This window comes from Rattus norvegicus, chromosome 16 (assembly GCF_021556685.1).
Source record: "Rattus norvegicus strain SHRSP/BbbUtx chromosome 16, alternate assembly SHRSP_T2T, whole genome shotgun sequence".
NCBI lineage: Eukaryota > Metazoa > Chordata > Mammalia > Rodentia > Muridae > Rattus > Rattus norvegicus.
This window is the reverse complement of record NC_141549.1, coordinates 28,495,391-28,521,091: the sequence shown is the minus strand read 5'-3', so window position 1 is coordinate 28,521,091 and position 25,701 is coordinate 28,495,391. Positions and strand designations below refer to the sequence as shown.

Below are 25,701 nucleotides of genomic sequence, written 5' to 3'. Positions count from 1 at the left end.
ACACACACACACACACACACACAAAGAGAGGGAGAGAGGGAGAGAGAGAGAGAGAGAGAGAGAGAGAGAGAGAGAGAGAGAGAGAGAGTTAATTCCCTTACAATTTACCTTCTTGGCACACTTGCTGGGTGCTACTTTCTCCTGCCTAGAAAAACGTGCCCTTACCAATTTATTATCTCGGTCTCTCCACCAGCCCTAAACTTCAGTATCTAGTCCCACCTAACCCGTGCCAAACATCCTTGACCACTCTCTTGTAGCAGAGGCTACAGGCTCCATCTCTCCCTCAGACTTCATAGGTTGTTGCGTTCCTCTTTCTCCAAAGCATGGCAGAAAGATCTCTCTCCTTCCGTGTCTGCCTTTTCCTCCTTGCACCCAGAAGTCGTACCCTCTACCCAGCAATTGGCCACCACCCTTCTTTACTGAAAAATCAACAACCACTTGGGGAATGAGGCATTCACCTCAGAACCTCCCCTTACAATTCCCTAAATTAGTTTTAAGTTCTTGTACTGGATGGTTGTGTGTCAACTCGACACAAGCCAGAGTCATTACAGAGGAAGGACCTTCAGTTGAGGAAATCCACCTCTCAGGTATCAGTTAGGGATAATCTCAATTAGGAATCAGTGTGGGAGGGCCCAGTCCATTGTGGGTGGTGCCATCTCTGGACTGGTGGTCCTGGGTTCTTTAAGAAAACAGGCTGACTTATTTATAATAGCCAGAAGCTGGAAAGAACCCAGATGCCCTTCAACAGAGGAATGGATACAGAAATTATGGTCCATCTACACAATGGAATATTACTCAGCTATCAAAAACAATGACTTTATGAAACTCATAGGCAAATGGATGGAACTGGAAAATATCATCCTGAGTGAGGTAACCCAATCACAGAAAAACACACATGGTATGCACTCATTGATAAGTGGCTATTAGCCCAAATGCTTGAATTACCCTAGATGCACAGAACACATGAAACTCAAGAAACATGACCAAAAGGCGAATGCTTCACTCCTTGTTTAAAAGGGGAACAAGAATACCCTTGGCAGGGAACAGGGAGGCAATGTTTAGAACAGAGGCAGAAGGAACACCCATTCAGAGCCTGCCCCACATGTGGCCCATACATATACAGCCACCAAACCAGATAAGATGGATGAAGCAAAGAAGTGCAGGCTGACAGGAACTGGATGTAGATCTCTCCTGAGAGACACAGCCAGAATACAACAAATACATAGGCGAATGCCAGCAGCAAACCACTGAACTGAGAACGGGACCCCAGTTGAAGGAATCAGAGAAAGAACTGGAAGAGCTTGAAGGGGCTCGAGACCCCATATGAACAACAATGCCAAGCAACCAGAGCTTCCAGGGACTAAGTCACTACCTAAAGACTATACATGGACTGACCCTGGACTCTGACCTCATAGGTAGCAATGAATATCCTAGTAAGAGCACCAGTGGAAGGGGAAGCCCTTGGTCCTGCCAAGACTGAACCCCCAGTGAACTAGACTATGGGGGGAGGGCGGCAATGGGGGAAGGATGGGGAGGTGAACACCCATAGAGAAGGGGAAGGAGAGGTGTTAGGGGGATGTTGGCATGGAAACTGGGAAGGAGAATAACAATCAAATGTAAATAAGAAATACTCAAGTTAATAAAGATAAAAAAAGAAAAAGAAAAAAGAAAACAGTCTGAACAATTGAGGGAAAGCAAGCCAGTGAATAGCACACCTCCATGGCCTCTGTAACCAATCCTGGCATCAGGTTCCTGTTGAGCAGTGATGTAAAAGTGTAAAGCAAGTAAACCCTCTTCCCCCAAACCTGCTTTTTGGTAAGATGTTTCATTGCAGCAATATAAACCCTGGCTAAGACAGTATTCAAAATCAAAAGCTCTCAATCTCTTTCAGAACTGGCCATTCGTCAAATGTTCGTTGAGGCCAGATTTAGACCAAGAGCCAAACATGTGAACTCAGTATGCTCTCTCCAACATGAAAGTTTTAAATTAGCCTGCAGCCAAGATGACGATATGTACTTTGGAATGGTGAACTTGGGACCCATGACAGAGTTAGGATCTTAGATTCAAACAAACAAACAAACAAACAAACAAACAAAAACCAGGGGTCAAAATCTAGTAGCATAGAGCATCTGCTGTGTCCTCAACTGTGCCTGGAAAGTTAAAGTAATCTCCAGCATACAGCGTAGTTGATGTCTGTATGCAGGTGAGGGCTGGCACAAGGTAAAGAAAGGCCTGTGATTGGGCAGTGAAAAAGAAAGGTGGGGACAGAGATTTTGTAAGGTGGAAGAAAGGAAACGATAGGAGAAGAACCAGGATGGAGGAGAAGAAGGACAACCCAGATCTGTGTGGCCTTAAAGGGCCGCAGGTAGTTATGAATATTTCATAAGGGATGGATCTCTATAGGTCAATTTATCCTATCTAGGTGGGCAGTTTGTATCATTATCAATTGGTTCTGAGTTTATTGGGTGGACATTTTGTGGAATGAGAATTTAAGATATAAATCTGACTGCTAAATTATAAGCTTATTGAGTTTTGATTTTAACAGGTAACTGGGAATTGTGACTCTCACCACAGGGGATGGATGCTGGGAATGTGAGCAGAGACCACATCAAGAGAGTTGCAAGAGGGCAGCTGCTGCCAGGCTCAAAGAGTAGCCAGTGGCAGCGTGGGATGGAGATTGGAAATACCTGGCAGATGCCTTGTGGCCTACAGTAGCACAGAATGGTAAAGCTTCTTCTTTAATATTTACCGCAACAATACAGTTATAGGGAGCAGGGCCAATGGAAGATTCTCAGAACTCCTGCCTGGTTCTGGTAGCCATCAGAAAGGCATGGGTGCCTTTCATTGGGCAGGGCTTAGTGAATAAAGTTCCAGTGAGCTCCTTAACCTAACTAGGACACCTCCAACTTAGGTCCAGTGGGTTACTTTGTTCTGATCTGTTATGCTGCTTTCATGTTCTGGTAGAAAGCAGTGTTGCCTCCAACCTAGGGTGGACTGTATCATGTGAGACAGTAAGTTGAGAGAGAGAGAGAGAGAGAGAGAGAGAGAGAGAGAGAGAGAGAGAGAGAGAGAGAACAATAAAAAAGGCTTCCTGAGGGAAGTGAGTGGTCCTGGAGGCCTTCAGATCCTAGAGCTGTTGGTAGGGCTTGGAACCCAGGTGCCTTTCTGCGTTTTCTGGCACCATATTTTAAATTATTTAAAAATTCTGCTTAGAGAGATGAAAGGTGGAAATCTAGGCTTGATAAGACCTTAGCAGGACCATGTTTTTTCACAGTGAGGGACATCTTTGTTTAAATGTTTTATTTTAAGAGAGCTTAAAATTATCTGGCTTGAGGAACAAAAGACAGGAAAATAGTCTGCTTCCATTGAATCAAGTGTTCATTTGAATTCTTGTGTCATGGACTTGAGTAACATTGAACTGAACAATCTTTACAATTAGAACAATGTCCTGAAATTCAGTACCATGCAGGTGTGTGTGCACCTGCTTGCCAATGCTTCAGATATGAGAATACATGGGGAAATGACTCTAAGACTGCTTCAGTTAACACATAAATCTACTGTATAGAAAGATATGCCTAACAATATCCACAGCACCTGTTCCACCTGAACTGAGCAGTGTCCCCTTCACTGTCACTAATTATAGAAGAATAGATAACACACATTTTAAACAATGTACCATCTCTGTGTTCTCTACAATAGCTTATAGATCATAAAAAGATAATTTGAAAAGTGTGAAAATAATCATCCAAGCTCTTTAAAATCCATATTGCTTTCTCAGAGCTAAACATCTCTGTATTAACAAAAAACATCTAGTCGAATAAATGAGTATAGGATACAGCACAAGTCTTATTCTTTGGTTCCTGATACTTTCAGTATCTTTTGGAATATTTGGATGGACATGTTGGTGCCTATTTGCAATATGAGAGATCCAGAAGTTATGAAACGAGAGTTAAAGGCCAGTGTGGACTACGTAGCACGATCTTGCCTCAATAATACCAGAGTAAGAGACTAATGAGGACAAAAGAGAGGTGGAGGGGAGGGAGGGAGACAGAGACAGACTCAGACACACAGAAACAGACAGAAAGAGATACAGAGACAGAGAAATGGACAGGAAGACAAAGGTGCACACACAGAGATTGAGACAGACATAGAGAGAGCACCAGAGAGAGCTAGAGAAAAAAAATAAAGGGAAGGAGAAAGAGAACTAAAAGAATTGAATGCATTGGGGAGGATAGAAATTTGGCTTTTAAAAAAATCTAAGTAAAATAAATGTGAACACACAGGGAATGTTTGTTTAGTTACTGACATACCTCATTTAAAAATATCTATAATTTAGAGATGATAAATAGACATTTGTCAAGTTTTAAAAGGTATGTCCCATGTTGGAAAGACATTAGCATGTGAAGAAGATAAGATTCAGAGATTCTGAGAGCCTTGCTTTAGTCCTGACAGAGAATGATCCTATCTTGCTATTAGTCTTTGATAATGATGGTTTTAAGTTTAGAAAAGACAGTCGTTTATATAAATCTAATGCTTTTAATTTCTAAGTATAACCAACCTTAATAAATGTTCAAGTAAAAAGAAGACACCAATATTTTTATTGATAAATGTATAAACATAACTGGGAGATTGAAGTTGCAGTTAAAATACATATTATATATATATTAATTTTCAAGATCAAGAAAGTCTCAGTTTCTGCATTCATTCATTTTTATCATTATTTCTAAAATCTCCTTATTAAAATGAGAACATGCATTAATTTGCCTGAGAGCACCATATCAATGATGCTTTTAGGGAAAAATTCATGACCATGCTTATAAAAATCACAGCATGTTTGAGAGGCACTTTTCCTGACAAGAGGCATTTCTCAATTGAGTGTCTTAAAAATACAGTAGACTTTTAAAATAAGAGGTAGTAATTTGTTACAATACATGAGTGAATGACACTCTTATTAGCTGAGAGTCCACTTTGTATCTCATTCCACAGCTCTGAACACATAAGAGACAATTGGATTTCTGAAATAAAGCAGTTGAAAGGCATGTCTACAATTTATTCTGCTTCATATTATAGCAACTGAATGTTATAAAAACTAAAGTAACAATGTTAGCCAAATACAAAAGATATGATCAAATAGATGTTGGTGTGATATATGATCAGTTATGATCTAAATACATTTCACTCCCATTTGAAATTATCAAATATGTCATGTCTTTAAAAAAAGAATAGTAGCTAAAAAGCACCTAGAAATAAAAATGGATTGTATAGCTCCATTTAATTTGTATTCTCAAAGAACAGAGCCTTAAGTTACTTAAAAGACTGGTAGCTGCTGGGGAATGGAGGGAAAATTGACTACTCCAAAAGGACAAAAGGAAAACATTAGTAAAAATGAAAATATGTGGGGAAGTGGAACCATGCCACCAGATGGAAAAACTGGAAAAGTTAGAGCAGATTTTAAAACCTTGGTAAATCTCATCATTGAGATAGGTAAGAATTAGAATCAGCCCCCAGCCAGACTATACATCCTGTAACACATGGCCACTCCATCACACTAAGAGGCCCATGACAACTGGTCATGTAGCATAAAAACCTAGATTTCTCCATGCTAATGAGGTATCTAGATAGGTCCCAAATGTTTAGCCAGTGAACTTCCCTTCCTGAGCATCCTTTCTTGCAAACGGTATTTAATCTCTGTTTTATCCTGAGTAAGACATATTCATTCTCATCCACCATGAATAAAACAGGCTGACTTTAACTTTATTTACTCCTGTTTACAATAAACAGAAAGCGTTTGGATTAAAGTTGTGTGCTAGGGCTGAGCCATACCTCAACTAGAAACAGATTTTTTTTTTTCAGTAAATAACACAATCTCAGGGTTTGCAGTGTGGTCAAATATCCTGCAACATTTTCCCTTTTTGTCTAAATGTAAAGGAGATTTTTAACTCTAACATGGTAAAACTGTTTACAATAATGAAGTTATTGTATTTGAGTTCAAAGTTCTATAAAATGTTCATGTCAGTCTCATATGAACTCAGCCATTTGAATGCCTTGGGCAAGTTGTAGTGTGAAGTGGATCTTTGGGTGGTGTTTGTCAGCCTAATGGCAACACAAAGGAGTCCACTGTTTGCATAGAACCTGGCAGCACAAGAGGCGTGGGGCGGTTTTTCCCAGTGTTTGTCATTACCACACTCCAGGTCCAGTTGTTCTTGCAGGGCCCCATCATCTTCTTGGAGACCTCAAAGTTCAGTTGTTAGGAAGGGTAGAAAGCTTAAGCATTTGAAGTGCCATATTCACCAGACATCAGAAAGGTTTGAGGACCAGGACCTATTAAGTACATCTGAAGTACACAAACTATGTTCCTAGTTACCTGCTTCAGACTCAAACGTGAAAACACATACAGAAAGGTAGATGAAGCTTATTTCTAGAACTAGTTAGTATTCTGTGTGACGACTAGTATCACAATAGAAAGTTTGTATATACCAAACGATCTTATAGATTTAGAGATAATATTTATACCTTAAAAAAGTTTTAGAGAGTCAAATGAAAACCAAAAGATTATGAGATTGCTGGCAATAGAATAGTCCCTCATGTTTTGTTTTTCTCTGTCCCATATCAGGTGCCTCTTTTGATATGGGACAGGGATTTAGGAATTTCTTTAAACAAGCATGCATAGGTTTAGTGAAGGAGAGAGCTACACTCCAACTCCAAAGCAAACTTTAATTTTTAATTGAGTTAGAACCACAAAAAGACCATCTGCTACTTATATCTGTAGATGGCAGCGAAGACAAACTCACAGTAACACTTGGCCATTTACTGGTTTTTCTTTTTTGAAATATTTTGTCTTCATGATCTGCCCTCTTTCTTCAGATGTTTCACTTGCCTTCTGGCCTCTGGCTTCCTTAATGGGATGCTTTTATTCTCTTGGGAAGATAAAAATAAAATTGCCCCAACCTTTGAAGTAAATATATAGTAAAGCCTGTGTGTGTGTGTGTGTGTGTGTGTGTGTGTGTGTGTGTGTGTGTGTGTGGTGTGTTTTGAACTGAAATATTTCAGCAAAGCCTTTGCTATGTGTAGGTCAATAAGTAGAGGTTGAGAAATTGTTTTGATGCTTTTTGAGCCTTGAAGAAGTGTTGGCTCTCAGAGAATCTGTACTTGATGCTATGTGAGAGCTTTTGGCTGCACCAACCTTGGTCCCGAGACATGCCTGACAAACCTAGAGTTCTGACCTTTGATATGGTTACTTATGGCGAGAGAACTGAGTTAGTCAGAACCAGGGCAACTCCATGACAGGATACAAACTGGCAATTCAAGAGACCAAGCCTGAGTTTCCTTTTCCTGGAACTGAAGACGTCCAAAATTAGTCAATTGCAGGGAAAACATCCCTTCCGGGCAGCCAATCAGTAACTGCCAGGAGTTGCCCCATCACCAAATTGAGCCAATTATAGTTGGCAACCGATCCAGAAAGTCCCTTAAATTCCCCAGACCCTTAACCAATCCCAATGGCACGCATACTTCTGGAGATAGAGCCAACCAATCAAGGGAAAGAAAGACAAAATTCACCCACTCCTACCCTAACAGGCTTTATTTCTTTTACATCTTTATTAGATTTGGTATTTATTTACATTTCAAATGTTATTCCCTTTCCCGGTTTCCAAGCCAACATCCCCCTAACCTCTCCCCCTCCCCTTCTATATGGGTGTTCCCCTCCCCATCCTCCACCCATTACCACCCTCCCCCCAAGAATCCTGATCACTGTGGGGTTCAGTCTTGGCAGGACCAAGGGCTTCCCCTTCCACTGGTGCTCTTACTAGGCTATTCATTGCTACCTATGAGGTCAGAGTCCAGGGTCAGTCCGTGTATAGTCTTTGGGTAGTGGCTTGGTCCCTGGAAGCTCTGGTTGCCTAACAGGCTTTAAAATGACCCTGCAAAGCTCATATCTCTGTCTTCCATCTGATGAATGGCAGTACCCTGCCGCTGGATTTCTGCAGAATAAATGCTTTTTGCTGTTGCATTTCATTTGAATCTGGCATATCATTCTTCAGCAAATCAATTGAAAAATTTTAAATATACCTCTTTTCTCTTTTCTCTTTATATATAAATTCAAGGTCTAAGTGTGTTTATTTTTAGATTACAAAGGGCATTCACTTTGAATTTCAGCCTTTATTTGTCAAGCAGCCTGTAAATTTAAATCACTGAAATTCCTGTGTGCCTCCCTCTGCCTCACAAGTGTTGGGATTGAAGACATATGCCTCCTAAGTGCTGGGATTAGATGTGTGAACCACTGCCTGGTTATGGATTCCTTATAAAGGTTATTATCATATGGTTGTCCTGATTTAATTTGATTCTCCACTTCCCCTTATTTTTACTGTTAGGGGTGAACTTTTAAGTTTTTCAAAGATGTTTTCTATCATTCTTGCTGATTTATTCTGAATTTGCTCCCTGGAAATTTTTAATATTCTACTCTTAATTAAACATGATGCCACCTTGTCTACTATTTCCTTATTTTCAGACAGTTCATCTATCTTGCCTTTATGAGCTACATAAATTTTATGACTTTTTAAATTTTCCTAGGTTTTTGACATCTACATTCATGCTTCCCATGACCAAATATCTTCCCATTTATCTGCCAGTCAGTGGTTTTCCATTTTGATGCCCACATAACTATTCTGTTATGCATCACCATGAATTGGAGATACTAGAGATTTTCCTTTGCTTTCCTGGTTGTCTGTCGTATAGCCAATAGAGCTGTGCTGATTTTGTGGCTCCTTCCTCAGTATTGATCATTCCATTGCCCTGGCCTATAGACTGCCATTTTCCATTAGTCTTGGTTCCATCAGTGGTTGATGAACCATCAGTAAACCATGTATTAGTCAAATGTTACAACCATTCAGTTTGTCCCCACAGTTCAATAGCTGCTTCTTTTCAGGGAGAGATGAACAGTTTAGGGACAGGGAATAGAGGAGACTGAACTAACATGTTGGGGCTGGGAATTGAACTCAGGACCTCTAGAAGAACAGTTGGTGCTCTTAACTGCTAAACCATCTCTCCAGCCTCTCCATTTAACATTTTTATAACACTGGGAATACCTATTGTCTCCTGGTAGGTCTTGTACAGTAACTGGATAAACTAAGGTTGATTTTCTAACAACTTTGAGCAAACCTTCTTCAGTTTCATCATGTGATGGTATGGTAGGTTCTTGTCTAAATTCTTTGTGTCTGAGTATTTTTTTTCATTCTTATTCATAAGTCTCTCAACTTTTCTTCTAAGGCTTATACTTTATCAGTCCATTTTAAAATATTTTTTCTTATATCTCTGAACCTTTTTTTTCTTTGAGAGACCACAGAAAGCCACTATCAATATTTAGGATAAAATATGAAATACCCAAATGTTAATAGTTATAAGCAATATTGAGCCAATTTCAATTAAGTCATTTAGTTCTTCATTTTCTGTTTCTATTTTTCAAGACATTTTAAGTAGCACTATACAAGGTTATAGTGCCATGTATTATTATATTTCAAATTCAAATCTCTCTTCTTGAGGACTTCTCAGGTGACTTACTACATCTGATGGCTTCTTAGTTTGTACATGTTAGGGTCCAGTAGTTGCTTCATAAATCACTTGAACACTGATCTCACTCAGAAAATGATAGTTTATTGAGCATATAGTTCCAGGACTGATCAATTGGGAGTATGTTTCATACTTGGGAGCTGAATTATGATTGTGAGTTAAGCTCCTATGGGGTTTTTAAGCCTACAGTCCCCAAACATCTATGCCACATTGTTCCAGGAATCAAGATCTAGGGATAGGAGATTTCCTTAGGAACATGGAATATGGGGCACATTTATCCTACTCCAATTATTTGGGATATTCAACAGTAGCAGAGGACTTGCCTTGTCTATCATTCATGTCTTTACTTGCCAACCTGGATGGGACTTGTGTTGTCTAACTAGAAGGTCATTTACCCATGCAGATATCTATTTGTGCTCAATAGGAAGTCAATTTCCAGGGAGATCTTGGGAACATAAACTTTACTCGACCTATACTCAAAGTCTTACTCTAAATCAGTGCAGGTGTCTCTCTTATGTTCGAGTCCATTCCAGGGCATCTTATAATGGCCAATAACATAAAAGCATATACATGGGTGCATGAAGTGCTGTTGCGTGGTTGGTTCATGCCCAACCTTATTGTAGTTAACTATACAAAGAAGTTCTAATGGACTTCTGGTTTGAATATTTTCTAGGAACACAGAATACAATGGAATATGCAATCAACTTGGGCATGAGAAAATTTCATTGTAACGGCAGAAACAACATTTGAAAATTTGTTTATACTTATAATATTAGTAACAGCTCAAAATGGCAGGTTAGCCAGGTAACAGTTACCTAGGCCTTCACATTCCATCTAGGCCTTAATATGACACCTAGGACTTGACATTCCTCAGCAGGGATGACTTCTCTGTCTGTGTGATCATGACATGCATTGCAGTTCCAAATATTTTTAACAAAATCTGAATTGTTTAATTTTATCAATAAAGGCTCAGAAGTCAGATGCTGGGGTGAAAGCTTGATAGCTCAGAAAGGTAGAGAAAGGCCCCACCTGACCTTCTCCCTAAGCCAGCTTCCCAGAAGAAAAAGAAAGTTTTCCTTTTCCACACTGTCTCAAAACCCCTTCATACTTAATATCCATCCCTTCTACTTTCTGTGCCTGTCTAGCCATCCTCCTGACTTCCTCTTACTCTCTTTGGTTTTTTTCCTATGTTCACTCCTTGTCACAGGTTGATTGCTCTGCCTCTTGACCTATGGATGACTTTATTCAGTCATATTTATAATAAAAAAGAAACTCTCGGATTAAAGGTCTTTGCTAGGGCTGTCATGCCTCAACCAGAAACAGGGTTTTCTAAGAAATCCCACAATCTTGGAGTTTATCATGTGATCAAATATCCTGAAACAAAAGATATAGAAATGAGACAAGAGAAAGACATAAAAAATATAGCAATAGGAAGCAACAAGTTGTAAATCTTGGAACTATATATCTCTTCAATCAGTTTTAGGATACGAAATCAATATTCAAAAATCAGCTTATACTTAAACTAACAGTCTACTAGATAAGAAAGAAATTAGTATAAATATTCCATTCAAACAACTCACCCCATATTAACCATTTAGGAATATATCTATCCATAGAAGTAAAAAAATCTTTAAAACAAAATTTTTTAAATACAGAAAGAGGAAGGAAATCATGAAGATATGGAGAAATATTTCACATTTCTGAATAAACAGAATTAACATTGTGAAAATGACTATACAACTATAATTAATTTGCAGAATCAGTGAAATATTTTTAGAATTCACATATCATATTTTATAGGTTTGAAAAAAAGATGAAAACTTATGAAACCACAAAAAAACAACATACTCAAAGAGATTCTAAGGAGTAAGAATAATGCCAGAGCTATTACATTACCCAATCTCAACTTTTTCTGCAGAACTATAATGACAGACAACCTGAAACTGATGCAAAAGTCCTCATGCAGACTCATGCAGACCATTGTAATAGAACAGGGAACTGAGGAATAAAATGAAGAAGCTCCGACTAATTCATTTCTGACAGAGGAGGAAAGCTTACATTGGGGGAAAAAAGCCTATTCAACAAATGGTGCTGACAAAACTGGACTGTTACCTCATGTAGAGGAATTTTAATCAAGAAACATGGCTGCTCTGGCAAAAGATCACATCCAAAGATTGATTCAGCTAGAATGCACACATGCCCTGGATTACAGTATTATGTAGTTCAATACAGATGTGCCCTTAGTACACATGCCCTTAGTACACATCTCCATCCCTAACAATGAAATTAAGCTTTATTTGTAGAAGGAAGCAGCCATGTTTGAAAGTAATGCATTATTGAGGGGCAGACAAAGTGATGAATTAGAGAAGGACTTGGCAGAAAGAGTCAGAGGTAGGATATGCCCAACTCATACAAGGACAGCACAGGAAAGAGAGGCCACTACAGAGAGCTCGCAAAGTGATATGCATGGTGATTTTACTGAGACAGTTTTACAGAGAAAGGTTGCAGAGAGAACAAGCTAGACACAGGTGGGAAAAAAAGCCAGAGAATAAAAAAGAACCAGAATATTAGGACATATTGCCAAAGACAGTATGAGGCCAGGCAGAACAATTCAGTCAGAAGCCATGAAAAGCTGGATCATATTAGACAGCTTGGATATTAGATTGTATGGAAGCCAGAAGCTTCCAAGCCTAGGGATAGTTAGAACAGAGAATGAAGCTCTCTGAGTTCAGCCCAAGCTATGAAGTCATACAGGTTGGGTAGCACTCTAATCTCATCACTTCGTCTGATGAAATAAAAATGATGTTTACAACCTCAGAAGAGTAAAATTAGATTATATCTTTCATCTTAAACTGACCAAAACTTCCTTAGCCTAAAAAAAAGAAATGACTAAAACATTCAAGAAGCCTACAAAACTACAAAGACATTGGAACACAAAAGAATTCCTCCTGTAACATAATAGTCAAAACACCAAATGCACAAAACAAAGAAAGAATATTAAAAGCAGTAAGGGAAAATGGTCAAGTAACTTATAAAGGCAGACCTATCAGAATGACACCAGACTTCTCACCAGAGACTATGAAAGCCGGAAGATCCTGGACAAATGTCATACAGATCCTAAGAGAATACAATGCCAGCCCAGGCTACCATATCCAGCAAAACTCTCAATCACCATAGATGGAGAAACAAAGATGTTCCATGACAAAACCAAGTTTCTACAGTATCTTTCCACAAATCCAGCCCTCCAAAGGATAATAGATGGAAAACTCCAACACAAGGAGGGAAACTACACCCTAAAAAAGCAAGAAAACAATCTTCTTTCAACAAACCCAAAAGAAGAGAGACTCACAACCATAATTCCCCCTGTAACAACAAAAATAACAAGAAATAACAATCACTGTTCTTTAAGATCTCTTACCGTCAAGGGAATCAATTACCCCCCAAAAAGACAGACTAACCGACTGGATACGTAACGAAGACCCAGCATTTTGCTGCATATAGGAAACACACCTCAGTGACAAAGACAGATACTACCTCAGAGTAAAAGGCTAGGAAACTTTTTTGAAGCAAGTGGTCATGAGAAACAAGCTGGAATAGCCATTCTAATATCAAACAAAACTGACTTTCAACCAAAACTTATAAAAAAAGATAAGGAAGGACACTTCATACTCATCAGAGAAAAATATACCAAGATGAACTCTCAATTCTGAGGATCTATTCTCCAAATGCAAGGGTATCCACATTCAGAAAAGAAACTACAAAAGCTCAAAGCATACATTGCACCTCACACAATAATAATAGGAGATTTCAACACAGCAATCTCATCAATGGACAGATCATGGAAACAGAAACTAAACAGAGGCACAGAGAAACTAACATAAGTGATGAACCAAATGGATTTAATAAATATTTATAGAACATTTCATCCTAAAATAAAAGAATATATCTTCTTCTCAACACCTCATGATACCTTCTCCAAAATTGACCATATAACTGGTCACAAAATAGACCACAATAGGTAAAAGGAGATTGAAATAATCCTACGCATTCTATCAAATCACCATAAACAATAGCTGGTCTTCAATAACAGCAAAAGAAACAGAAAGCCTGCATACACAGGTAAGCTGAAAATGCTCTACTCAATGATAACTTGGACAAGGAAGAAATAAAGAAAGAATAAAAGACATTTTACAATTTAATGAAAATGAAGTCACAACATACCCAAACTTATGGTACACAATGAAAGCAGTGCTAAGAGAAAAATTCATAGCTCTGAGTGCCTCCCAAAAGAAACCAGAGAGAGTATATACTAATGGCTGAACAGCATACCTGAAAGATCTGGAACAAAACGAAGCAAATTCACTCAAAAGGAATAGATCACGGGAAATAATCAAACACAGAACTGAAGTCAATGAAGTAGACAAAAAAAGACTATACAAAGAATCAACAAAACCAGTAGCTGGTTCTTTGAGAAAATCAACAAGATAAATTAAACCCTTACCCAGACTAACCAAAAGGCACAGAGAGAGTATCCACATTAACAAAATCAGAAATGAAAAGGGAGACATAACAACAGAATCTGAGGAAGTTTAAAAAATTATCATGTCCCACTACAAAAAATTATACTCAAGAAAACTGGAAAATCTGAATGAAATGGGCAATTTTCTAGACAAATGCCAGGTAGCAAAGTTAAATAATGATCAGATAAACAATCTAAATAATCATATAACTTGTAAAGAAATAGAAGCAGTTATTAAAAGTTTCCCAACCAAAAAGGCTCAGGATCAGATGGTTTAGTGCAGAATTCTATCAGACCTTCAAAGAAGACCTAATACCGATACTATTTAAACTATTCTACAAAATAGAAAGAAAAGGAACATTACCCATTTCATTCTATGAAACCAGAATTACACTTATACCTAAACCACACATAGATCCTACAAAGAAAGAAAACTTCAGAACAATTACCCTCAGGATCATTGATGCAAAAACACTCAATAAAATCCTCACACACTGCATCCAAGAACACATCAAAACAATCATCCATCATGATGAGATAGGCTTCATCCCAGGGTTGCAAGAATGGTTCAATATACAGAAATCTATCAACATAATCCACTATATAAGCAACTCAAGGAAAAAAACCACATGCCCATTTCATTAGATGCTGAGAAAACTTTTGAAAAAAATTCAACATCCCTTCATGATAAAAGTCTTGGAATGATAAGGAATTCAAGTCCCATACCTAAACATAATAAAAGCAGTGCACAGCAAACCAGTAGCCAACATAAAACTAAGTGGAAAGAAACTTGAAGCAATCCCACTAAAATTGGGGACTTTACAAGGCTACCCGCTCTCTCCCTACCTATTCAATATAGAACTTGAAGTCCTAGCCAGAGAATTAGTCAACAAAAGGAGGTCAAAGGGATACAAATTAGAAAGGAAGAAGTCAAAATATCACTATTTGCAAATGATATGATAGTATATTTAAGTGACCTCAAAAGTTCCACCAGAGCATGATGAATAACTTCAGCAAAGTGGCTAGACATAAAATTAACTCAAACACAACCAACCAGAGCTTCCAGGGACTAAGCCACTACCCAAAGACTATACATGGAGTGACCCTGGGCTCCAACCTCATAGGTAGCAATGAATGGCCTAGTAAGAGCACCAGTGGAAGGGGAAGCCCTTGGTCCTGCCAAGACTGAACCCCAAGTGAACGTAATTGTTGGGGGGAGGGCGGTAATGGGGGGAGGATGGGGAAGGGAACACCCATATAGAGGGGGAGGGGGAGGGGTTAGGGGGATGTTTGCCCGGAAACCGGGAAAGGGAATAACATTCAAAATGTAAATAAGAAATACTCAAGTTAATAAAAAAAAATTAACTCAAACAAATCAGTAGCCTTCCTCTACCCAAAGGATCAACAGACTGAGAAAAATATTGGGGGAAATGACAACCTTTAAAATAGCCACAAATAATATAAAATACCTTGGTGTGACCCTAACCAAGCAAATAAAAGATCTGTATGACAAGAACTTCAAGTCTCTGAAGAAAGAAATAGAAGATCCAAGAAGATGCAAAGATCTCTCATGCTCACGGATTGGCAGGATTAATATAGTAAAAATGGCCATCTTGCTGAAAGCAATCTACAGATTCAGTGCAATCCCCATCAAAGTCCCAAAACAATTCTTCATTGAATTAGAAAGAGTAACTTGCAAATTATTTGGAAAAGAAAAAAAAACAGGATAGCAAAAACTATTCTCGACAATTAAGAACCTCTGAAGGAATCACCATCCCTGACCTCAAGCTGTACCAGAGAGCAATAGTAATAAAAACTGCATGTTATTGGTACAGAGACAGGCAGTTTGATCAATGGAATTGAATTGAAGACTCTGCAACAAACCCACACACCTATGATCACTTGATCATTGACAAAGGAGCTAAAACTATCCAATGGAAAGAAGACAGCATTTTCAACACAATGGTGCTGGTCAACTGGAGGTCAGCATGTAGAAGAATACAAATTGGTCCATTGTTATATCCTTATACAAAGCACAAGTCCAAGTGGATCAAAGACCTCCACATGAAACCAGATACACTGAAACTAATAGAAAAGAAAGTGGGGAAGAACCTGGAACATATAGGCAGGGGGGAAAATGCTCTAAGATCAAAAATTGACAAATGGGACCTCATAAAATTGCAAAGATTCTGTAAGGCAAAGGACACTGTCATTAGGACAAAATGGCAACCAACAGATAGGGAAAAGATCTTCACCAATCCTACTTTCAATAGATGGTTAATATCTAACTCAAGAAGTTAAACTTCAGAGAATCAAATAATCCTATTAAAAAATGGGGTACGGAGCTAAACAAAGAATCCTCAACTGAGGAGTACTGAATCGCTGAGAAGCACCTAAAGAAATGTTCAACATCCTTAGTCATCAGGGAAATGCAAATAAAAACAACACTTATATTCCACCTCATACCAGTCAGAACAGCTAAGATCAAAACTCAGGTGACAGTAGATGCTGGTGAGGATGTGGAGAAAGAAGAACACTGCTCCATTGTTGGTGGGATTGCAAACTGGTACGACTCTAGAAATCAGTTTGGAGGTTCCTCAGAAAATTGAACATAGTACTACCTGAGGACTAAGCGATAGCACTCCTGGGCATACACCCAAAACATGCTCCAACATGTAACAAGGACACATGCTGAACTATGTTCATACCAGTCTTATTTGTAATAGCTAGAAGGTGTAAAGAACTCAGATGTCCTTCAAAGGAGGAATGCAAACAGAGAATGTAGTATATTTATAAAATGGAGTAATACTCAGCTATTAAAAACAATAACTACATAAAATTCTTAGGCAAATGGATGGAAGTAGAAAATATCATCCTGAATGCAGTAACCCAGTCACAAAGAACACATATGATATGCACTCACTGATAAATGGATATTAGCCCAAAAACTTGGAATACCTCAGAAAAATTCACAGAACATATGAAGCCCTAGAAGAAAGACCAACGTGTGAGTACTTTATTCCTTCTTAGAAGGGAGAACAAAATATTCAGGGGAGGAAATACAGGGACATAGAGTGGAGCAGTGACTAAAGAAACTGTCATCCTGAGACTGCCCTACCTGGGGATTCATCCCACATGCAACCACCAAACCCAGTCACTACTGCTTATGCGAGGAAGTGCTTGCTGACATGAGCCAGATATGGGTGTCTCCTGAGAGGATCTGCCAGAGCCCTGCTGATACAGCTGAGGATGCTTGCAGCTATCCATTAGACTGAAAACGGGGACCCCAGTTGAGGAGTTAGAGAAAAGACTGAAGGAACTGAAGGGATTTGCAACACCATAGGAAGAACAATAATATCAACCAACCAGACACCACCAGAGCTCCCGGGACTAAACCACCAACTAAAACATACACATGGAGTGACCCATGGCTAAAGCAGCATATGTAGCAGAAGATGGATTTGGAGGGCATAAGTAGGAGGAAAAGCCCTTGATCCTATGAACGTTCATTAGCCCTATGTAGGGGAATGCCAGGACATTGAAGTGAAAGTAGTTGGGTGGGATTGAGAGCATCCTCATAGAAACAGAGTGGGGGAAGGTTTTAGGAGACGGGGGAAGGGATAACATTTGAAATCTACATACATAAAATATCCAAGAAAAATAAAATTAAAAAAAACAAAGAAACACATGTTCTATACTTTAAGTAGATACTAGGGTAGGCAAGAAACTTTTAAATAGATCACCAAGTGCACAGAAACTGATCACAAGTGTCAAAAGATAGAACTGCAAAAAGAAAACACATAAAGAATTTACAGGCAGTCCTCAGAATGGGAGAGAATCTCTACCAGCTATACTTCAGAAAAGGACCTAATTGCTAGACTTTACAATGGATTGTAGGAATCAAATCCTTAGAAAATAAAACTGCCAGACAACAAATGGGCCAATTAACTGTATGGAAAGTTTTCAAAAAATTTATAAAAATGGTGAAAGCTGTTTTTACAATATCCCTAGATATCAAGAAAATGTAAATTAAAATTACTCTGAGGTACCACCTCACCCCAGTCAGAACGTCTACCATCAACAAATCTGACAAGAAAGGGGAAATGTAGAGAGAAAGGAAGCATTAACTCTCTGTAAGTGAGGGTTCAAATTAACACAGCAAATGCGAATATCAATTTGGATATTTCTTTCAAAACATTTTAAAGAGAACAATCATATGACCCAGTGTTTTCACTCCTGGGCATATACCCACATATCTCCATACCTTACCACAAAGATAAATGCAACACTGTGTTTATTCTTCTTTATTCACTATAACAGAGCATTGGAATTCATTTGGTTGTCATCACAGGTGAACAGGCAATGACATATATATGCATACCGTTATAAATGGTTGTTTTTAACAATAGTTCGATTTTACCAAAGGTGCTAGATTCTGGGTGAAAGCCCGCTAGCTCAAAGAGAAAGCACGCTGCTGACCTTTCTTCATCCTGACATTCAATGAGGAAGCTCTCCTTCTCCATCTCAGAAGCCCCTTAAATTCAATCTCCCTTCCTGTTACTTCATGTGTATTTTTCTATGTTTTTCCTCCTTATATTCACTCCTTGTCAACTGGTTGTTTGCTCCACCTCTTAACCAATGATTGGCTTTATGTAATCCTGTTTATAGTAAGCAGAAAGCTCCTGGATTAAAGCTGTGTGGTATAGTTGGACCACAGCATAAATAGAAACAGGCTTTCAGTAAACAAGACAATCTCAGGATTCACAGTGTTATCAAATATTCTGCAGCATTATATACAGTTGAGGATATATAAATAGTGCTCAACTGTAAAAAAGCAAACTAAAGTTTAAATTTTGCAGAGAAAGGAATGAATGTAAAATGTATAGTATTAATCAAGATTACTCAGTCTCATAAAGAAAAGCCTGCATGTTCTCCCTAATCTGCAAAACATAGCTAATAATATGTAAATAAGTGTCCCTATACACATGCACATATGTGTAACATGGAAAAAACAAGAAAGGCTAAATATAAGAGGATGAGGAGGAACTGAAGGCAGGTAATAGACACAACTTAGGAAAGGAATCAATGCTTATTATTTTCCTAGTTTTAATTCTGTCATGGATTTTTTTGGTGGTAGATGCAGGCATAGAATATATGGAGATGGGGGAACAGAATGGAATGAGGAACTGTTGGAGGATGGACCAGAAGGGGGATGACAACTGGACTGTGAAAAAAAGATTAAAGAATAATAATAATAGTAATAATTACAATAATTAATAAAGTACAAAAAATTCTGGCAAACTATAATATATGAAGTTAGGATAAAAATGGAATGAATGTAGGATTATCAAATTCACTTATTAAGTAGCTATATTTTCAGAATACATGGTTCATGAGACTTACTATTCTGCTGTAAAACAAGAAAATAAAAATAGATTATTTTGTGACTTTTATTTATAGTGAACTTTTTTAAAGGATGACATAAAGTAAAATAACAAACCTTACACTTTCAATGTTGGCCAATTCCTATCAGCATTTGAAATAATATCAACTCATGACAATAAACTTGACAAAATAGTAAGTAGATATTTCAAGAGGTGAAAATGAAATCAAATAAGCAGTATGCTCTGCGTACTGCTTTTGAATTGTAGTTAAAATGAATGGTGCCTTTAGCACTTGCTCTGTAAATATTGATAATGAAAACAGGAAGCACATTTGCCCTGTCTTCCGTCCTTCTCTGTGATGATGAAGTTTCAAGTTCAGTCGTGCAAGGCTCAAAGGTTCTGAAATAGCTGCAGTCCAGTAGAAGAGAATTTAAAGGCACTGGAGAGCCTTGGATGAATCTCACCTGACACTCCCCAAGGACATTCTTGGAGCACTATGTCAAAAATAAACTCATGTTTATTTTAATATATATATGTATATATATATATAATTTGATTTGGGATCTGATTAATTTTGGTGTGTGATGTTTTATTTAGTTGCAAGTTTTTTTAATAATAAAGCTTATAAAATTAAAAAATAAAATAGAGTCTGGTATGGTGATTTAAATAGCTTTGGCTCCCATAGACTCGTGTGTTCGCCTGCTGGACCCATAGGGAGTGGCAATATTAGGTGGTCTCGCCTTGTTCGAAGAAATGTCACTCTTGGGGTAGAGTTTGAGGTCTCCTAGCACTTAAGCTCTGCCCAGTGCAGAATTTCAAACTCTCCTCTTGGCTGCCCGCTGAAAACAACTTCCTCCTGGCTGCCTTTAGATCAAGATGTAGAACTCTCAGCTCTTCCAGTACCATATCTGCTTGGACAATGCCATGCTTGCCACCATGGTGATAATGGGTTGAACCTCTGAAACTGTAAGCCAGCTCCAATCAAATGTTGTTCTTTTTCTCCCCTCCCCCTCCCTCATACAGATATATTGGTTATGGTGTTTTTTCACACAATGAAACCCTAACAAAGGCAGAAGTTAGTACCAGGAGTAGAGTATTGCTGTGATAGATCTGACAATTTTTTGTTTAGAGGAATGAGATATTGAGACTTTGCATTTGGAAAGCAGTGGAATCCTTTATGTGGGTCATCTTAGTAGGAATGCAGAAGACATTGGTGCTGAGGGTGATTTGAACTTTGGTGGCCTGGCTCAAGATGATTCAGAGGAGAAGAGTTTTAGTATGTTGTCTAGAGATCATTCTTATGATATTTTGGTGAGGAATGTGGCTGCTTTTTGCCCTTGTCTGAAGAGTTTTCCTTGAGATAAAGTGAAGAGAGTCAGATTAATTACATTGACAAATGAAGTCTTAAAAAAGTCAATCATAGACTCTGCCCTGTGGTTCAATCTTGTAAAGAGTCGGTTTTGATCAAGCATAACAAACTGACAAAGGAAAGCTACAAAACATATAGTTCAAAGATTAAAGGGATACCAGGAAGTAGAATGGTGCTAAATCCTGTATTCAAGAATATTAAATGGAATTAAGGGAGCAGTGACCTTGGGGCAAGATCCCACCCAGGAAAAGTTCATTGTTTATACACTTGCAGTTGAACAAGTATAGTTTGCTGAGGGTTAGGATTAGTCACTGTGTGTGTGTACCTTATAGAAAATGAGTTCCTGGGGCTTTCATAGATGTACTCCCTCTATCAGTCCTTCTTTTTTTTCCTTGTTTCTAAGATATGAGATAAACATTCTTTAGCCTCAGGAACTATTACCAGTCTGAATTTAAGAAATACTTGAGAACTGACTGCTAAGTTTCAAGCCTTGGACAAATGGCTAAAGTGTCCAACATATCAATAAGGACCTGGCCTCACTTTCTATGTGTTATAAGGTATGGCTGGCATATTCTGCCCTCTACCCTGAATTCTCCAGCCCAAGGGCTCAAATGGGCTGCCCTTCCTTATATAATCTAGACATTTTGATTTCCTGCCCTCCTTTGGCATCCTGAATGCTCTTCCTGGCTTCCTCTTTCCTTCTCCATTACCTTCTCCCTATCCCACATGATTCAGCATCATGACCCACTCTGTGCTCTCTCAGCCATCTCTGCCTGTGTCTATGCTGTCCCACATATCTATAATAAACTTTCTCCTCCACCATACCTATGAGCGATCATGTCCTTTCTTCCTTTTTATTGCAATAATCATTTTCAAGCAAAGAGGTGTGGATAAATTGCAATGACTGGTTGGTCTGGTATGAGGCCTATACTTTCTCCTATTCTATCAAGACTGTAACCTCACTTGGAATCCTGTCAGATATCCTGTTGTTGCCTTATTTCATAGAGATCCTGCTGTAGAATTGGCCCCTTCATGCACTCTAGCAGTTCATGGGTGGGGTAGATATTGGGATTGGCCAATTCAAAGTCCTGGATCTGGGCCTGAGAGGTATCTGAGCTGGTCAGACACCCCCCTCCTGACTCTCATCCTCTCAGGGGTGGTTCACTAACAACACCCAGAGTCCATCCTAGCTTTACCCTGTTGTCCATTCAAGGTGCAAGGCCTGCCTTCCCAAATTCTGCAGATAATGAGTGGTATGGCCCACTCTCATGACCCTGAGTCTAGTTCTTCTGTCTGCCAAAAGGGTCAAAAGAAGAAGGAAAGTGGGGGCATATCTCCCTTGCCCATGTTGCCACACAGCAGATAAGTTGCTGAGCCAGGTCTCCTATGCTCACAGCCTTCAGACTGTTTCACCTACAACCCATGTCCAAGCCTAGGTCTACTACATTGCTCAGGCAAGGTGCAGGGTCCACTCTCCCAAGTGTTACAGCAGGAGAAGGGCAAGTCCAGCACTCCTGCTTTCATGACCCAAAGGCCAGCTCTCCTACCTGTTGTAGGTGGTAAGGAGCAAGAGTGGGGAAGAACATCTCTCTTGTCTATGCTGCCACACAGCAGACAAGATGATGCAGGACCGATGCTACAGTACTCACACCCTCAGGACCTGTAGCCCTGCCATCAGGGTAAGCTCTACATGCTGCCCTGGTGAGGTACAGGGTCTGTTTTCCTGAGTGCTTGAGCAGGTCCTGCTCTCATGGCCCAGTTAGGGCCAGCTCTTCTGAAAAAGGATGTGTGGTGGGGGGTCTCTCCCTTGCTGATGCCACCACACAGCAGACAAGAGGTAGAGCCAGCTCTTCCACATTCACAAACTCAGGACCAACTCAATCAACCTCTACATCCAGAGCCAGCTCTACTACACTATCCAGGTTAGGTAAAGGGCCTATTATCTGATTGTTGCAGTAGGTGAGGGGAAAGGATAAGTTCTTAGGGTAGTTCACTGTTTGGGCACCCTGGCCCTGGACTGTTGCTCTCCTCACTTGTGCCCCCCCCAGGGAATGTTAGACTACTAATCATTCAGATGTTTACAGTTCAGAGCACTAAGCATAGACATATCCTCTCTTCTCTATGCCACCTACTGAATCACATATGATACAGCATCCACACCTGCAGTGCCTCTAGACGCAGTCCCACCACTCTTTTAAGAAGAAAAGCATAGAGCATTACGCTCACCTGATCCTTCTAAACCAGTAAGCTACTCAGGGTGCAGCAGCCATGATTTGAGCAAGCCCAGAAATAGCCCATAGGGCTGAGAGACCCTGGTAACATCTCTGTGTTACTGATTTTGCAGTATATAAGCATTACAATGTTTAGAGAGCCACCTATGAAAGATTGGAAGGCCAGGTACTGCCTGCCTGTCTGTCTGTCTGTCTGTACCTGTTTTTCTCTTTGTGTCTCTCTCTGACTCTATCTGACCCTTTCTGCCTCTGTCTCTGTCTCTGCGTATGTGTGTCTCTGTCTCTCTGTCTCTGTCTCTCTCTGTCTCTCTCTGTCTCTCTCTGTCTCTCTTTCTCTGTCTCTGTCTCTGTCTCTCTCTCTCTGTGTGTGTGTGTGTGTGTGTGTGTGTGTGTGTGTGTGTGTGTGTTAGCAAGCAGCCACTGACAGGGTGATGAGTGGAACTGGGAACCAGAAGCCAAAGGTATGATGGAGATTTCAAGAAGACAAGAGTGCCAGAAATGTGAACTAACTACAAAGAAGGCAGAAATTACCCTAAGACATAGCATTGAGGTATGTAGCCATCAAGTCATAGAGCAGAAATTACCAAACTCATGGAATCCATCTGTTGTATGGTATGGATAGAATTCAGTGTTTGTCTGTCTGTGTTTAAGCCTTTCCTTAGTCCAATTGCTGTCCTGTTCCTCCCTTTTGGAACTTGTATCAACATCATGTTTCGTCACCATTGGTTTTTACAGGAATTCTGACAGAGTTTGCCTTGTGTCAGAGAAGATTTCAGATCTGACTTAAGAACAAAGCTGAAGCAGCTGAAACTTTAGTCATGAACTGTATACATTTGTAGTGAAAAGTGGAGTTAAACACTAGGGGTATGAGGCAGAATGCTATACTTTAAATGTGTCCTCCAAAGGCCTATGGCTAAAGACTTGGCCTCAAGTCTTTGGTTATGTTAGAAGATCCTGGAACCTTAAAGAGGTATGGCCTAAGAGAAGGAAGTTACACAGGCCATGCTTTCAAAAGGAATTTGGGTCTGTCTGTCTGTCAGTCTGTCTCCCTTCCTCCTTTATTTCCTTTCATTACATGAGTTTCCAGGTTCTCTGCACACATGCTGTCACCATTATGCTTTTTTATCACATACCCACAAGTTATAGAGCCGTCACTGACTGGGATCGCTAAAACATGGAGCTAAAATCCAACCTTTCCTCTTTATAAGTTTTTATCATGGATATTTTACTACAGTCATGAAGAGCCAACTGACCCAGAAATTCATATAATCCTTTGATATCTTAGCAATAGCTATTTACAAACAAATAACGGAAAGAAGAGCTGGGATACCAGGAAAAACAGCATGGGATAAGGAATTACATTGTCTTAGAGAACTGAATTCTATGTCACGGTAAACCTTTGGTAGCTGGGTTCTAACAGAGGGGAGAAATGTGAGGGGGAAAGCACAGGAAGAAAAGATGTAATGATAGTGTACTCAACACGATAATAGATGCCAAGTACAAAGCAGTTAAGACAAAATGTACTCATTTGTTTTAAAGGGAGATAAAGCACCATCAGCAATTTATTCCATTTTTTCAAGAAATTGGATACTTATTCTAATTTCAAAGGACACATTCAGAATATAAGCTCCCGGGATCTATAATTTAAGGAAATTTTCATGAGACTGATACAAATTACAAAGACAATTTTGAAATCATGGGATGATTGCATTGATTGAATGACATATTGCATTTGAGAGTAATACCCTCTGTTTGTTAGATATTCGACTAAATTAGTAGGTGGCAAATTATGATTATGATTAGTCATTACAATGTTTTAATAGGATAGGGAACCATGAAAGCATGCACTCTTTGGAAGTTCTAGTGTATTAATTAAGCAGTGAATTTGATCATCATCAAACAATTGTCTATCTTCATGTTTGGAACAAGGATTGTATCAGTTGAGTGAAGGGTTTCCATAGATATCTAGTATCCCTGAGTGTCATAAGTTAATGTATTGGATCTTTAATTGATTCATAGCCCTCTGCTTTTAACCATCAAGCTCTATTACCTTTGTGACCAACACAGACTCCACCTCCCAGCAGATCTGTTCATTGCTGACCTTTTGTTAATTCTTTTATTTCCAATTTTCAAAATCATTTTACTATATCCCAGTCACTGTGATTAAAATTCTGACTTCTATCATTTCTTTGAATAAGAATTTCAATGTGATATTCAATACATCATATTATATTCAGATGATGAGAAACAAGTAAAAGTTACAAAGGAGAGAATAATGTAAACTTAACACTTGTGTTACAATGAAACCCTTAAATAAGAAAAGGAGATGAGCCATAGTTCCATGGAAAATCTTTCTTTAAAGTTATGAATCCTTAGTGTTAAATATAAAGCCAAAAACATAAAAAAGACAAAACAAACAGCAACAAAAAAGAACGGTCAACCCAGTGAGTCAAAGCAAAGTTGTTTTGTTGTTGTTGTTGTTGTTGTTGTTGTTGTTGTTGTTGTTGTTGTTGTTAAAAATGTCAAATCCTGTTAGAGCTATCTTTTAAATTCAAGAGAATTTGTCCTTGAGTTTAAAGATGCAAAGAATTCTAAGAGCTGCCCTTTATAATGAGATGAATAAGGAGGGATGAG

At 38.9% G+C, this 25,701-nt stretch overlaps 1 non-coding gene across 1 annotated transcript; it reads right to left on the bottom strand.

The window, feature by feature from the left end:
* Positions 1–22,886: 22,886 nt before the first annotated feature.
* Positions 22,887–23,018, bottom strand: LOC120097605 (small nucleolar RNA SNORA17). Its single transcript, XR_015640563.1, has one exon. It is a non-coding gene; the product is annotated as a small nucleolar RNA SNORA17 (small nucleolar RNA).
* Positions 23,019–25,701: the final 2,683 nt, after the last annotated feature.